The sequence below is a fragment of the Vigna unguiculata genome, unplaced genomic scaffold (assembly GCF_037176805.1).
Source record: "Vigna unguiculata cultivar grain cowpea cultivar isolate G323 ecotype 2 unplaced genomic scaffold, ASM3717680v1 ptg000372l, whole genome shotgun sequence".
NCBI classification, from domain to species: Eukaryota; Viridiplantae; Streptophyta; class Magnoliopsida; order Fabales; family Fabaceae; genus Vigna; species Vigna unguiculata.
This window is the reverse complement of record NW_028197007.1, coordinates 11,281-28,166: the sequence shown is the minus strand read 5'-3', so window position 1 is coordinate 28,166 and position 16,886 is coordinate 11,281. Positions and strand designations below refer to the sequence as shown.

The window sequence follows — 16,886 nt, the reverse complement described above, 5'->3', positions numbered from 1 at the left end:
AGAAACCTTTTTTTGTATCGCAGAAAAAAAAGGAAAAAAATAGATAAAGAATTCATTATCTATATATCTATATCTATATATATATAGATACTATAGATAAGCGAATATACCTAATAAAAAATTGCATCTATTCTTTAATCATCTAGGAAAAGTATATCTACAGATACCTAAATAGATCAAAGAAATATGTTATGTATCAGAATCTAGAAGAACACAAATTTGTATGAGTATCTATCCCCCATATTCATTAAAATGAATATGGGGGATAGATACTCATACAAATGAATCTTGTGTCAGGAACCAGATTTGAACTGGTGACACGAGGATTTTCAGTCCTCTGCTCTACCAACTGAGCTATCCCGACCATTCTTGAAGCTTAATACTTTGATTTTAAAAGATTTTTAAAATCTATGTTAATGAATCTATATCAACTAAGTAAAAAAAAAGTTTGTAAGTGAGTTTCCGCAGTAATAATTATTTTTTATTGTTAATCGTTAATTACGCATATGAAAATTCCTTGCTAAAAAATAAGATATTAATTTATACATTTCTGATTAAAAAAAATTCTATGTGTTTCACATATATATTTATATCTATTCCAAAACTCGTCCCTTGTCATTATGATAGATAAGAAAATTATGATAGATAGGAAATTGATGAAAATAAAAATTCCAATTTCGTTGGGAAATAATAAATCGAATAAAACACATAAATAAGGACTTCAAGATAGAGAGGATATAGGAAAAAAATTAGAAAATGAAAAAGTATTTTTGGGGATAGAGGGACTTGAACCCTCATGATTTCTTAAGTCGACGGATTTTCCTCTTACTTTCAATTTCATTGTTGTCGGTATTGACATGTAGAATAGGACTCTATCTTTATTCTCATCTGATTTATCAGTTCTTCAAGGGTTTTAGCCGATTATGATGAAGTGAATAATTTCATCAATAAATATTCCATCTTTTCTTCAACTTCGAATTGATTTGATTCACATTTTTCATTTGTGAATATTTTTATCACAAATAGATCTTCAATAATAAAATAAAAAGTAACAAATTGAAAGAGTATTTCAGTATATATATATGTTTCTAAATGTTTATCTTTGATCCATTCCTGTAATTTTGGTGAAAGGATTCTTTTACTAATGCAATAAAAAAAGTCGTCAATTTCGTTTGTTAGAACAGCTTCCATAGAGTCTCTGCACCTATCCCTTTTTTATTATCACTTTCTGAATTTTTATTTGTTTTCAGAAAACAGGATTTGGCTCAGGATTGCCCATTGTGAATTCCAGGGTTTCTCTGAATTTGAAAATTATTACTTGGTAAGTTTCCATACCAAAACTCAATCCAATTAAGTCCGTAGCGTCTACCAATTTCGCCATATCCCCATCTTTTTTTTTATTTGAATCTGATTATAATAGAATGCTTTTTTTTTCATTTCTATTATGAGAATTATGCGGGAACTTTTGAATTCATTAAATACATATTATTTTATTAAATATTAAAAACCCCTTTCTCCAATTTTATAGATTTTATTTCATCTATATTGGATACCTTTATTTGTTTGAATCAGAACTAATTCTAATATCTATATATTAACAATTCAATATACACAGATATAGACCACATATCTACTTATCTTCTATGTACCTACTTATCTTCTTTTTTCATACAATTTAGAATACTCGAATGGTCGATTCTTTTTTTTTTTTTGTTTTTGCTTAAAAAAAAAAAGAAAATAAACAATCCATTTATTCATATACAATTTATATAACTAAAACGAATCTAGTGGCTAAAAAAAACCATTCTTTTAATTGAATATAATATAGAATTAGACATTTACTTAGAAATATGGAATTCCTTAATAAATATTTACTAAAATTTATATTTATTCAAATTTACTTTAAGTACTAATAAATAATCTTTTTGAAAGAAATCAATTTAATAATATATATCTAGAATAGTAGATCGAAATAAATTATATTAAATAAATTATATTAATATAATATTAATTATTATCTTGCACTTTATGTTATCAGATAAAATAAATAATAGAAATAATAAAAATTGGGTTTGATTTTCTATATTTTCTTTCTCTATTTTTGATGTTTGTATTAATTTGAATTTTGTTATAAATAACTAAAAATTGATAACTAAGATCCCATTCAATTCTTCTGCATATGTATATTTCGTTTACATTAGCCGGTTTAGCTCAGAGGTTAGAGCATCGCATTTGTAATGCGATGGTCATCGGTTCGAATCCGATAACCGGCTTTTCTCTATTTGTTTTTTACATAATTGATAATATCTTTTTTAGAAATAAAAAATTGGGAGAGTTCGATCTCTGCGGAAGAAATCAAGAAATTAACCTACTTTTTTGTATTCTTTTATATACAATAAATTCGGATATTGATAAAATTCATCTAATTCTTCTTTGTACTATAAAACTTTAGTAGATTTCGCTTCATTTAGAATTCTATAATATTTTTCATTTCGTTTAGTTTTCATTTCGATTTATAAGATTTTTCATTTTAAAAAAGGAGTTTTTATGTCACGTTACAGAGGACCTCGTTTCAAAAAAATACGTCGTCTAGGATATTTACCAGGACTTACTAGTAAAAGGCCAACAGTCAAAAACGAATTTCGAAATCAATTGCGCTTCAGTAAAAAATCTCAATATCGTATTCGTTTAGAAGAAAAACAAAAATTGCGTTTTCATTATGGTCTTACAGAACGACAATTGCTTAAATACGTTCGTATCTCCGGAAAAGCTAAAGGATCAACTGGTCAGGTTTTATTACAACTACTTGAAATGCGCTTGGATAACATACTTTTTCGATTGGGTATGGCTGCGACTATTCCTCAAGCCCGCCAATTTATAAACCATAGACATGTTTTAGTTAATGGTCGTATAGTGGATATACCAAGTTATCGTTGTAAACCTCAAGATATTATTACAGCAAAGGATGAACAAAAATCTAAAACTCTTATTCAAAATTATTTTGATTCAGCCCCCCATGAGAAATTGCCAAATCATTTGACTGTTCACCCTTTCCAATATAAAGGTTTAATTAATCAAATAATAGATAATAAATGGGTTGGTTTGAAAATAAATGAATTACTGGTTGTAGAATATTATTCTCGTCAAACTTAAACTTAACTAAAATAACAAGAGTTTTTTTTACAAGGATTTTCTGCTATTCATATATCATAGACATGGATATGCGAAAATTTTTATTCCTTGCCCACCCGTTATCCACTATTTTTTGTATTACCGAAAAATGAGGAATATAAAGTTGTCCATATCAACAAACAAATTTGAAATATGAAATAATGGTATGCATTGGGATGAGTAATATTGATGAATTTGGTAAAGATTCGGAAAGAGAGGGATTCGAACCCCCGGTAAACAAAAAGCCTACATAGCAGTTCCAATGCTACGCCTTGAACCACTCGGCCATCTCTCCTATATAATGATGCCCAGAAACCGGTTGAATGTTGAATAGTGAATCAATCCTATTTTTCATAAATGCATAAAACCTATTCAAACTATAAAAATACAAAGTAAAATTAAAAAAAAACCTCCTACAAGGTCTTAGGATAAACAAATTTGATTGATGAGTTCATTTTTACGTTATTTCGCACTGTATTATAATTATACAATTCCTTTATTTGTGGGATTGATTTCTCACACCATGATTAATTAAATTATAGAATGGATTTCTACCTATGCCTAGATCTCGGATAAATGAAAATTTTATAGATAAGACCTTTTCAATTGTAGCCAATATCTTATTACGAATAATTCCGACAACTTCAGGAGAAAAAAGGGCATTCACTTATTACAGAGATGGTGTGATTTGATTCCATTTTTTTTGACCGATTTCGGTCAAAAAAAAATGGAATGGAAAAACCCCACGCGTGTTGAAGGTGAAATTTGTAAATAAAAGGATTAATTCCTTCTGTCGTGTATCCTCGATTAATGAAGCCTTATATGCTTGAATTTTAGGTTTCTAGTATTAAGCGAAAGGTTATACCTATACTTATGGGGTTAGGTCAACCCCAAATTACTAGTACTGATAGGCAACATTGGGAAAGAAGCACTACGCTTGGGAATCAAGGACACGAAAACTTTGTATCTATCTATATCCATGGCTTATCGAGATTGGGACTAACAGGAATGGTTGGGACAATAAATATCCATCTCGTTCATATTTTGGATACCCATAGAACCATCGAAGATTATTGAGGTGACTAATTCCAGGAAATTAAGCAGCGTAGAGGACAAAGAAATTGTTGAAGTTCTTATTTTTTTTTATCAAGTACCTACATACTTAATGTTAAGAAATAATTTTTGACAGGAAGGTTGGCTAGAGATTTATTGTAAAAACACTAGCTCTGTTCAGTTGAGAATGAGAATACTGGAATATTTTTTGATTTGATGGATTTTTCTCATTACACACATAAGGGGGGAGCCGTATGAGATGAAAATCTCACGTACAGTTCTGGAGCGGAGATTCTTTGAACCGAATGACGACCGTAACGGATGTCAGCTCAATCTGAAGGAAATTATGCAGAAGCTTTACAGAATTATTATGAGGCTATGCGACTGGAAATTGATCCCTATGATCGAAGTTATATACTTTATAACATAGGCCTTATTCACACAAGTAACGGAGAACATACTAAAGCTTTGGAATATTATTTTCGGGCGCTCGAACGAAACCCATTTTTACCCCAAGCTTTTAATAATATGGCCGTGATCTGTCATTACGTGCGACTATCTCCACTATAGAAAGAAAAAAGAAAAGAACAAGCAAATCCACAAATTTTAATATAAGAAATATAGAAATATAAATAATTATAAATAAGAAAGGCTTTCTACATATATATATCGTTCAAAACAACGATTTTTATCAGCTGTAGCAAAGAAACTTCATAGAAGTAAAAATATGAAGAAATCGATATGTCTAGATACCCTCTTTTTCTATGGATAAAAGATCTAATTGATAAAGGAAGCATCGTAAGGATCAATTAACACGGTTTTCAATCGATATAATAAAAACTGCTTCCTTATCTCATGATAAATAAAGAAGTCAGGAATCCACTTATGTAATAAAAAGGATCCCCTGGTATTTTGAGCAGCGGTGTAGTATCAAATCAGTATCAAATCCCAAAGATAGAAAGTATTTTCTCTTTACTTATAAGAACTTATAAGATAAGAAAGAAAAAACTTTTACCAAGATTCTATAGAAATGAATCTATCATATATTTTTGTATATGATATATAAAATCGAGATAGTTACCTTTCAGAAAATTAGAATTAGGGCGTTAATGCCAATGCTTGATTCCCTTTTTCTGAAGGTAGGAGAAAAGATAAAACTAAAAAAAAAGATGAAATTCTTTGAAATTCTTTATTTATTAGTAAAAATGAAAGTTTGAAACTCATATTAATAATTTCTTTTTTTCTTTTAGTTAACTTCAAGATAATAGAACAAAAAAAGAATTGACTACTGAGCCGTATGAGTCAGGAAATTCTCAAAGTACGGTTCTAAGGAAAGGAATTGACTCACCTATTTCGACCGAGGAGATACAGGCCATTCGGCAGGGAGACTCAGAAGTTGCGGAGTCTTGGTTTAATCAAGCCGCTGAATATTGGAAACAAGCTATAGCTCTCACCCCCCGGTAATTATATTGCAGCACAGAATTGGTTTGAAGATCACAGGGCGTTTTGAATAAGAACACTCTGTTTCTTTTTTTTCTTATATATTTATCTATCTATATAAAGATATAGATAGATAAATATATACTTGTTATAAATTCTTGTTTCTTGTCCCTATCAAATTCAAAAATCATTTCTATAGGAACGACCAATCACATAATTTAAATATATCCCTTCTAATTTTGTTCGATTTTGTCTAGTATTTCATAGAAATAAACGAGATGTGGATACAGTAGATAATTTTCTCCTTTTTTTCTGTTATTTAAACTAATATTCAATCAAATTAAGAAAAGAGACCTTCAAAAAAAGAAATAAAATATAGGTATATTGCCTAATAATGAATGCTAATGCCTGCTCAATTTGAAATAGAGTACATACTTATACTTTATCTAAAAAAAAAAATAAAATCTAAGGAATAGAATTAGAATAAAATCTGAATACATTTGATTAGGCTGCACGAAAAATTATTGAACTTCCATTCAGAGTTCCCAAAAAGGTCTTAGAAGATTAAAATAGGTCCGTTGAGCGCCTCACTCTTATGTCATAATAGATTCGACACTTGCCCCGAATTGACTTCGAGATCATAATTGTTCTAGTGAAAAACTAAAGAAATGAAATTTACTAAGATATCCAATACATGAGAGATAGGAGAGAACAAACTCAATAGAAACATCTCTAATAAGTTCACTAATTCTGTTTTATGTTGGCAGGTCTCTTTGTATGTGTTGTCTGGAAAGAGGAGGGACTCAATGATTATTCGTTCACCGGAACCAGAATGTTAAAATTTTGGTAGATATGGATCCTATAAAAACTTCTTTTGAGGAATGGGCAAAACCTGGTCATTTCTCAAGAACAATAGCTAAGGGACCAGATACTACTACTTGGATCTGGAACCTACATGCTGACGCTCATGATTTTGATAGCCATACTAATGATTTAGAGGAGATTTCCCGAAAAGTTTTTAGTGCGCATTTTGGCCAACTCTCTATCATCTTTCTTGGCTGAGTGGCATGTATTTTCATGGTGCTCGTTTTTCCAATTATGAGGCATGGTTAAGTGATCCTACTCACATTAGGCCTAGTGCTCAGGTGGTTTGGCCAATAGTGGGTCAAGAAATATTGAATGGTGATGTAGGGGGGGGGTTCCGAGGAATACAAATAACCTCTGGTTTTTTTCAGATTTGGAGAGCATCTGGACATAACTAATGAATTACAACTCTATTGTACTGCAATTGGTGCATTGGTCTTTGCAGCCTTAATGCTTTTTGCTGGTTGGTTTCATTATCACAAAAGCTGCTCCAAAATTGGCTTGGTTCCAAGATGTAGAATCTATGTTGAATCACCATTTGACAGGGCTCCTAGGGTTGGGGTCTCTTTCTTGGGCAGGACATCAAATACATGTATCTTTACCGATTAACCAATTTCTAAATGCTGCAGTAGATCCCAAAGAGATACCACTTCCTCATGAATTTATCCTAAATCGGGATCTTTTGGCTCAACTTTATCCGAGTTTTTCCGAGGGAGCAACCCCATTTTTTACCTTGAATTGGTCAAAATACGGAGAATTTCTTACTTTTCGTGGAGGATTAGATCCAGTAACTGGAGGTTTATGGCTGACCGATATTATACACCATCATTTAGCTATTGCAATTCTTTTCTTGATAGCGGGTCACATGTATAGGACCAACTGGGGTATTGGTCACAATATAAAAGACATTTTAGAGGCACATAAAGGTCCATTTACAGGCCAGGGTCATAAAGGTATATATGAGATTCTAACAACGTCATGGCATGCTCAAGTATCTATTAATCTAAGCTATGTTAGGCTCTTTGACCATTGTTGTAGCTCACCATATGTATTCTATGCCTCCTTATCCATACCTAGCTACTGACTATGGTACACAACTGTCATTGTTTACACATCACATGTGGATTGGTGGATTTCTCATAGTCGGTGCTGCTGCGCATGCAGCGATTTTTATGTAAGAGATTATGATCCGACTATTCGATACAACGATCTATTAGATCGTGTCCTTAGACATCGTGATTCAATCATATCACATCTTAACTGGGTATGTATCTTTTTAGGTTTCACAGTTTTGGTTTGTATATTCATAATGATACCATGAGCGCATTAGGGCGCCCTCAAGATATGTTTTCAGATACTGCTATACAATTACAGCCGATCTTTGCTCAATGGATACAAAATACCCACGCTTTAGCACCTGGCACAACAGCCCCAGGTGCAGCAACAAGTACCAGTTTGACTTGGGGAGGTGAAAATTTAGTAGCAGTGGGCGGTAAAGTTGCTTTGTTACCTATTCCTTTAGGAACTGCGGATTTTTTGGTCCATCATATTCATGCATTTACAATTCATGTAACAGTATTGATACTCTTAAAGGGTGTTCTAATTTGCTCGTAGTTCACGATTGATACCGGATAAAGCAAATCTAGGTTTTCGTTTCCCTTGTGATGGACCTGGAAGAGGGGGGACATGCCAAGTATCCGCTTGGGATCATGTCTTCTTAGGACTATTTTGGATGTACAATTCAATTTCCGTAGTTATATTCCATTTCAGTTGGAAAATGCAGTCAGATGTTTGGGGTAGTATAAGTGATCAAGGGATAGTAACTCATATCACAGGAGGAAATTTTGCGCAGAGTTCATTACCATTAATGGGTAGGCTTCGTGATTTCTTATGGGCGCAGGCATCCCAGGTAATTCAGTCTTATGGTTCTTCATTATCTGCATATGGTCTTTTTTTCTTGGGTGCACATTTTGTATGGGCTTTTAGTTTAATGTTTCTATTCAGCGGGCGTGGTTATTGCAAGAACTTATTGAATCCATTGTTTGGGCTCATAATAAATTAAAAGTTGCTCCTGCTACTCAGCCCAGAGCCTTGAGCATTGTACAAGGACGTGCTGTAGGAGTAACACATTACCTTCTAGGTGGAATTGCCACAACATGGGCATTCTTCTTAGCAAGAATTATTGCAGTAGGATAATAGCTAGGAGGATTTGAAAATCATTATGGCATTAAGATTTCCAAGCTTTAGTCAAGGCTTAGCTCAAGACCCCACTACTCGTCGTATTTGGTTTGGTATTGCTACCGCACATGACTTCGAAAGTCATGATGATATTACTGAGGAACGTCTTTATCAGAAATATTTTTGCTTCTCATTTCGGGCAATTAGCAATCATTTTTCTGTGGACTTCCGGGAATCTCTTTCATGTAGCTTGGCAAGGTAATTTTGAGACATGGGTACAGGATCCTTTACATGTAAGACCTATTGCTCATGCAATTTGGGATCCTCATTTTGGTCAACCAGCTGTAGAAGCTTTTACTCGAGGGGGTGCTCTAGCCTATTCTGGTGTTTATCAGTGGTGGTATACAATCGGTTTACGTACTAATGGGGATCTTTATACTGGAGCTATTTTTCTATTAATACTTTCTATTATATCTTTAATAGCAGGTTGGTTACACCTACAACCAAAATGGAAACCGAGTGTTTCGTGGTTTAAAAATGCCGAATCCCGCCTCAATCATCATTTGTCAGGACTATTCGGAGTAAGTTCCTTGGCTTGGACAGGGCATTTAGTTCATGTTGCTATTCCGGGGTCCAGGGGGGAATCCGTTCGATGGAACAATTTATTAGATATCTTGCCGCACCCCGAGGGATTAGGTCCATTTTTTACAGGTCAGTGGAATCTTTATGCTCAAAACCCAGATTCCAATAATCATATATTTGGTACCCCTCAAGGAGCAGGAACTGCTATTCTAACACTTCTCGGAGGATTTCATCCGCAAACTCAAAGTTTATGGTTAACTGATATTGCACACCATCATTTGGCTATTGCGTTTATTTTTCTAGTTGCTGGCCATATGTATAGAACTAATTTCGGGATTGGTCACAGTATTAAAGATCTTTTAGAAGCACATACTCCTCCGGGGGGTAGATTGGGGCGTGGGCATAAGGGTCTTTATGATACAATCAATAATTCAATTCATTTTCAATTAGGTCTTGCTCTAGCCTCTTTAGGGGTTATTACTTCCTTGGTAGCACAACACATGTACTCTTTACCTGCTTATGCGTTTATAGCGCAAGACTTTACTACTCAAGCTGCCTTATATACTCATCATCAATATATAGCAGGCTTCATTATGACAGGGGCTTTTGCTCATGGAGCTATCTTTTTTATTAGAGATTATAATCCAGAGCAGAATCAAGATAATGTCTTGGCAAGAATGTTAGACCATAAAGAAGCTATCATATCCCACTTAAGTTGGGCTAGCCTCTTTCTGGGGTTCCATACTCTGGGACTTTATGTCCATAACGATGTCATGCTTGCTTTTGGTACTCCGGAGAAACAAATTTTGATTGAACCTATATTTGCCCAATGGATACAATCTGCTCATGGTAAAACTTCCTATGGGTTCGATATACTTTTATCTTCAACGAACAGTCCGGCGTTCAATGCGGGACGAAGCATATGGTTGCCTGGTTGGTTAAACGCTGTAAATGAGAATAGTAATTCTCTATTCTTAACAATAGGGCCTGGAGACTTCTTGGTTCATCATGCTATTGCTCTTGGTTTACATACAACTACTTTGATTTTAGTAAAAGGTGCTTTGGATGCGCGTGGTTCTAAGTTAATGCCTGATAAAAAAGATTTTGGTTATAGTTTTCCTTGTGATGGCCCGGGACGAGGCGGAACTTGTGATATTTCCGCTTGGGACGCATTTTATTTGGCAGTTTTCTGGATGTTAAATACCATTGGATGGGTTACTTTTTATTGGCATTGGAAACACATTACACTATGGCAGGGTAATATTTCACAGTTTAATGAATCTTCTACCTATTTGATGGGATGGTTAAGAGATTATCTATGGTTGAACTCTTCACAACTTATCAATGGATATAACCCTTTTGGTATGAATAGTTTATCAGTCTGGGCATGGATGTTCTTGTTTGGACATCTTGTTTGGGCTACTGGATTTATGTTCTTAATTTCTTGGCGCGGATATTGGCAGGAATTGATTGAAACTTTGGCATGGGCTCATGAACGTACACCTTTGGCTAATTTGATTCGATGGAGAGATAAACCAGTGGCTCTTTCCATTGTGCAAGCAAGATTGGTTGGACTAGCCCACTTTTCCGTAGGTTATATATTTACTTATGCAGCCTTCTTAATTGCCTCTACATCGGGCAAATTCGGTTAATTGAATTCTTTATTATATATATCTGGCAAGAATCTCATTTCCTTCTATAGGGAAGAGAAGCCACTTATACATCTAGGATCCGACTTCTATCATTGATGCTAATAGCAAATTAACCATTATGGCAAGGAAAAGTGTTATTCAGAGGGAAAAGAAGAGACAAAAATTGGAACAGAAATATCATTTGATTCGCCGATCCTCAAAAAAAGAAATAAGCAAAGTTCCGTCGTTAAGTGAGAAATGGGAAATTCATGGAAAATTAGAATCACTACCGCGTAATAGTGCACCTATACGTCTTCATCGACGTTGTTTTTCGACCGGAAGACCGAGAGCTAATTATCGAGACTTTGGATTATCTGGACACATACTTCGGGAAATGGTTCATGCATGTTTCTTGCCGGGTGCAACAAGATCCAGTTGGTAAGGATTTCCAATTATCTTCATTTTTTTCATTTTATTATCAGCGATCATAGGAGGGTCCCTTTACCGTTATGTATAAATGGTTTATTCTATTTATATAGATATGGTAAAGGGACGCATTCCATCTTTGTTTTTGTTCATTAGTTATCAATTCTTTTCTTTATCGCGGAGTAGAGCAACTTGGTAGCTCGCAAGGCTCATAACCTTGAGGTTACGGGTTCAAATCCCGTCTCCGCAACTTTTTGAATTTGATAAAAAAACAAGGTTTCAAGAAGAAGGGCATTATACGCAGTAAATTCTATGGCATTTTTCATACTATGACTATTAAATACATAGGGCGGATAGCGGGAATCGAACCCGCGTCTTCTCCTTGGCAAAGAGAAATTTTACCATTCGACTATATCCGCGTTTTCATTGTACTTGATATGCGATTCTATTTATACAGAGATGGGCCTGATATTCTATATAGGGATATAGGGATAATGAAAAAGAAATTTAGATAATAGATATTGTCTCCCAAATAAAATATTTTCTATTACTATTCATTTTTATCAAGAATTCCCATTTCTATTATTACATTTCTATTATTATATATGGTTTTTTTCTATATATCTATATAATTGAATTGAAATTATCATTCTATCGAATATTTTGATTTACTTTTTTCTTAAAAAAGTAAGTTCCTATTAATAAAAAATTATATTTATCTATATAGAGATACAGATAGATATTCTATATTATTAAATACTAGACGACGTATAAATAGATTTATAGTATTTCATTTGAATATTCTATTCATATCATATTAATATGAATAGAATATTCAAATGAAATTCAAATTTTTATAGTTCATTTTTTCTATTTTATTTCTTTTAGTTTCACAATGTACCACCATATAAGTATAAGATATAAGATTTTTCCAATAGAAGAAGTTTACTCCCCCTTAGAATGTAATGTGTTATAGTTTTCTTTTTTTTTTTTAGGAACTGATCTATTCCCTTTATGGCTGACAATCCGAAAGAATTCTGAGGGAGGGGTCATTTCATTTTTAATCTAGAATAAAAAGAACTTCAAGAAATGAGAGAATTAAGAATACCCACTAGAAACACTAATCCAATCCATAATGATGTACCGGAAAATAGAACATTTTTGTTATTTGACCAACCTTCAGGAGAAGCAAATACAACAGGTACACTAATCAATAAAATAAATGAAATAGCAATTAATGCAAAAACAGCTAATTGGAAAGCAATAGTCATGTTTCTAATCCTCCAATTTACCAACAAAAGAACTTTACCATTTGATCCCTCAACCCCTGGATGCCTTTCTTAATATTCATTGAAAAAAAAATTTGTAAATGGAAAAACGCAGAAGGGTTTTATCATGAATTCATTGATTTTGTTTATTATCAACCCTTTTGAGGCTTGGATCGAGGATAGTTTTTTTACTTCACAAAAAGGCATGCTGGATTTTGTACCTATATACATACCGATAGAAAACTAAACCAATAAATTCACATTGAATATCTTTCCTATGGGTCGATAAAAGGGTATCAATTCAAATACTCATGGTCTACTCAGTGGAATAAAGATAAAAAAATATATATATTAGCTTTTGGAGAGATGGCTGAGTGGTTGATAGCCCCGGTCTTGAAAACCGGTATAGTTTGAAACAAAGAATTATCGAGGGTTCGAATCCCTCTCTCTCCTTTTTCTCGATGAATAGATTTGTTTATTTTCTTAGTTTCTATCGAATCTTTTTTTCGGACTGGGCTATATATCCTCAACATCCCGAAAAAAAGATTCGATAGAAACTAAGAAAATAGGAAAATAAATTCTTCTTTACGACTCGCTCCTCGCTCTACTCAACCAAATATTTATAGTAAAAAAAAGGGATTTCTACTTCATTGGATCTCACGTCTCAATTAAGAGGAGTCATGGAAAGAACAGGTTCAAAATCGCGATCAATTCCTTTTTCAAATCCTGCGGCAGCTGCGCGAGCTCTTCCCGCGTGCCATAAATGGCCTACAAATAGAAAGAATCCTAGAACAAAATGAGAAGTAGCTAACCAACTTCTAGGAGAAACATAATTGACTGCATTAATCTCTGTAGCTACGCCACCCACGGAATTTAATGAACCTAAAGGAGCATGAGTCATATATTCCGCAGAACGACGTTCTTGCCAAGGCTGTATATCTTTTTTCAGTCTACTCAAGTCTAAACCATTAGGACCCCTTAGAGGTTCTAACCAAGGAGCACGCAAATCCCAAAAACGCATAGTTTCTCCGCCAAAAATAACTTCTCCAGTCGGGGAACGCATTAGATATTTACCTAAACCTGTAGGTCCTTGAGCAGATCCTACATTAGCCCCAAGACGTTGGTCTCTAACTAGAAAAGTAAATGCTTGAGCTTGAGAAGCTTCTGGACCAGTGGGCCCATAAAACTCACTAGGATAAGCGGTATTATTAAACCAGACAAAGCAACAAGCAATAAAACCAAAAACAGATAAAGCACCTAAACTATAAGATAAGTAAGCTTCTCCAGACCATACAAGTGCACGCCGAGCCCATGCAAAGGGTTTGGTTAAGATATGCCAGATTCCACCAAGTATACAAATGGAACCCAACCATACATGCCCTCCAATAATATCTTCCAAATCGTCCACACTAACAATCCACCCTTCGCCCCCAAAAGGCGATTTTAATAAATATCCAAATAGAATACTTGGACTAAGGGTCAAATTGGTTATTTTTCTTACATCTCCCCCCCCCGGAGCCCATGTATCATATATACCTCCAAAATAAAGAGCCTTGAATACTAGAAGAAAAGCACCTATACCTAACAAGATTAAGTGAATACCCAAAATTGTAGTCATTTTATTTCTATCTTTCCATACATAACCGAAGAACGGAAAAGATTCTTCAAGAGTCTCAGGTCCCAGAAGTGCATGATAAATACCGCCAAAGCCCAATACTGCAGAGGAAATTAAGTGAAGTACTCCAGACACAAAGTATGGAAAAGTGTCTATAACTTCCCCCCCAGGACCTACTCCCCAACCTAGAGTAGCTAGGTGGGGAAGCAAAATTAAACCTTGTTCATACATGGGCTTCTCGGGTACGAAATGAGCCACTTCAAAAAGGTTCATTGCTCCGGCCCAGAATACTATTAATCCAGCATGGGCTACATGGGCCCCTAATAGTTTACCAGATAAATTGATAAGTCGGGCATTCCCGGCCCACCAAGCGAAACCGGTAGTTTCCTGGTCACGACCAGTTAAAGCTAAAGTTCCATTAAAGAGCGTTTCCACGTGGTAGAACCTCCTCAGGGAATATAAGGTTTTCATGAGGCTGATCTTGAGCTGCCATCCACGCACGAATACCTTCGTTTAAGAGAATATTTTTTGTGTAGAAAGTCTCAAATTCAGGATCTTCCGCTGCGCGGATTTCTTGAGAAACGAAGTCATAAGCACGTAGGTTCAGGGCCAAACCGACTACCCCAAGAGCACTCATCCATAAACCAGTTACTGGTACAAATAACATAAAGAAATGTAACCAACGTTTATTGGAAAAAGCAACCCCAAAGATTTGGGACCAAAAGCGATTAGCAGTAACCATTGAATAAGTTTCTTCAGCTTGGGTTGGGTTAAAAGCACGGAATGTATTTGCGCCATCACCATCTTCAAATAAAGTATTTTCTACGGTTGCACCATGAATAGCGCATAGTAGTGCAGCGCCCAATACACCAGCAACTCCCATCATATGAAATGGGTTTAATGTCCAATTATGAAATCCTTGGAAAAAGAGGATGAATCGAAATATAGCTGCTACACCAAAACTTGGAGCAAAGAACCAACCAGACTGACCCAGTGGATAAATAAGGAATACAGAAACAAAAACAGCAATTGGACCTGAGAATGCGATTGCATTATAAGGTCGCAATTGAACAGATCGAGCAAGTTCAAATTGACGTAACATGAAACCTATTAATCCGAAAGCACCGTGGAGAGCAACAAAAGTCCACAGACCGCCTAACTGACACCAACGGGTAAAATCTCCCTGTGCTTCAGGACCCCACAGTAACAACAAAGAGTGTGCTAAACTATTAGCGGGAGTGGAAACTGCAGCGGTTAAGAAGTTGCAGCCTTCTAAATAAGAACTTGCCAAGCCGTGAGTATACCATGAAGTTACAAAGGTCGTACCTGTAAACCAACCCCCCAAGGCGAAATAGGCGCAAGGAAAGAGTAATAGACCGGACCAACCCACAAAAACGAAACGGTCCCTCCGCAACCAGTCATCCATAATATCAAATAAATCATTTTCATCTTTGGTAAATTTACCAAGAGCTATAGTCATAGCGATCCTCCTATTCAACTACTTCAACCATTTCCCAACACCTCATAGAGCATTTTCAGAGATGGGACGGACCTTGATCATTTATCTCTATTCATTTCTCTCTCTATATATATATAGAATATATAAGTATACTTTCCCTTGTTTTCTAATCGGTTTCGAATAAAAAATCATTTATGGGTCTATTGATATCTAGGGCAAATCCATGAACTCGATGTGGTTATTCCTTATCTATTCTTAAAAATCTTCCAAGTCATCAATCATAAAATCTGCTATGACTCCAAAATCCGATAGAAATTTTTTTTTCAGAACTGTTCAAGAAACAAATGATCCCCTGTTTCACTTCTTATACCTAGCGGATCTTCAGACATATTTCTCTCCTTTCATCAAAGAAACTTATTCTTGAAGTTTGGTTGTGAATTGACTTCTATTTTGTCTAGGAAACTACTGTAGGATCATAGGTTTTCTAAATTTCTATTTCATTTACAGTTTTTTCTTTAGTATTTCATTTTTTTTTATAAATACTATAATAAAAAGAAAAAACTGTAAATGAAAGTTTTTGTCTCATATATATGAATTGCTGGAAAAATATCGTACACATCGATATGAAAAGAAACTATTTGATATGTGAAGACATAATTTAATGTATTTTTCTATTATTTCTATAAGATTCTATCTAATCTTATAGAAATAATAGAAATTTATGGAAAAAAATATGTTTCATTTTAATTTTAAAAAAACTTGTTTGGTGGAACTTGAAATTCGTATTAAGGCCCTTCTGAGTAAAGAAAAGGCATAACCTTTTTTCTTAGTTCAGAAACAAGAAGATTTCATTGGAAATATTCAGAGATTCTTAGGGAGTCTAAACGAAAAAAGTCTTAAAAAGAAAAAAAATTGTTCGAATTGAATCTTTATCAAATTTGAATATCAGAATAGTAGATATAAATATAATTCAACGGGTTAGGTCCACTTACTTTTTTTTATTTTTCCATTATTGAATTTTACACTTTTTCTTTTTTATTACAAATAGAAACTTTTTCAAAATATCAAGAATCTTTTTATTCTTCCTTCAAATAGAAAGACTATTGCTTTTGAAAAAAAAAGTAAAAAGCCCCTTATCGGATTTGAACCGATGACTTACGCCTTACCATGGCGTTACTCTACCACTGAGTTAAAAGGGC

At 34.3% G+C, this 16,886-nt stretch overlaps 4 non-coding genes across 4 annotated transcripts; 1 reads left to right on the top strand and 3 right to left on the bottom strand.

Moving 5' to 3' along the window:
- Nucleotides 1–291: 291 nt before the first annotated feature.
- TRNAF-GAA (transfer RNA phenylalanine (anticodon GAA)) lies at nt 292–364 on the bottom strand. The gene has a single exon. It is a non-coding gene; the product is annotated as a tRNA-Phe (tRNA).
- A 1,836-nt stretch (nt 365–2,200) lies between these two features.
- TRNAT-UGU (transfer RNA threonine (anticodon UGU)) lies at nt 2,201–2,273 on the top strand. The gene has a single exon. It is a non-coding gene; the product is annotated as a tRNA-Thr (tRNA).
- A 1,105-nt stretch (nt 2,274–3,378) lies between these two features.
- Nucleotides 3,379–3,466, bottom strand: TRNAS-GGA (transfer RNA serine (anticodon GGA)). Its single transcript has one exon. It is a non-coding gene; the product is annotated as a tRNA-Ser (tRNA).
- A 13,348-nt stretch (nt 3,467–16,814) lies between these two features.
- Nucleotides 16,815–16,886, bottom strand: TRNAT-GGU (transfer RNA threonine (anticodon GGU)). Its single transcript has one exon. It is a non-coding gene; the product is annotated as a tRNA-Thr (tRNA).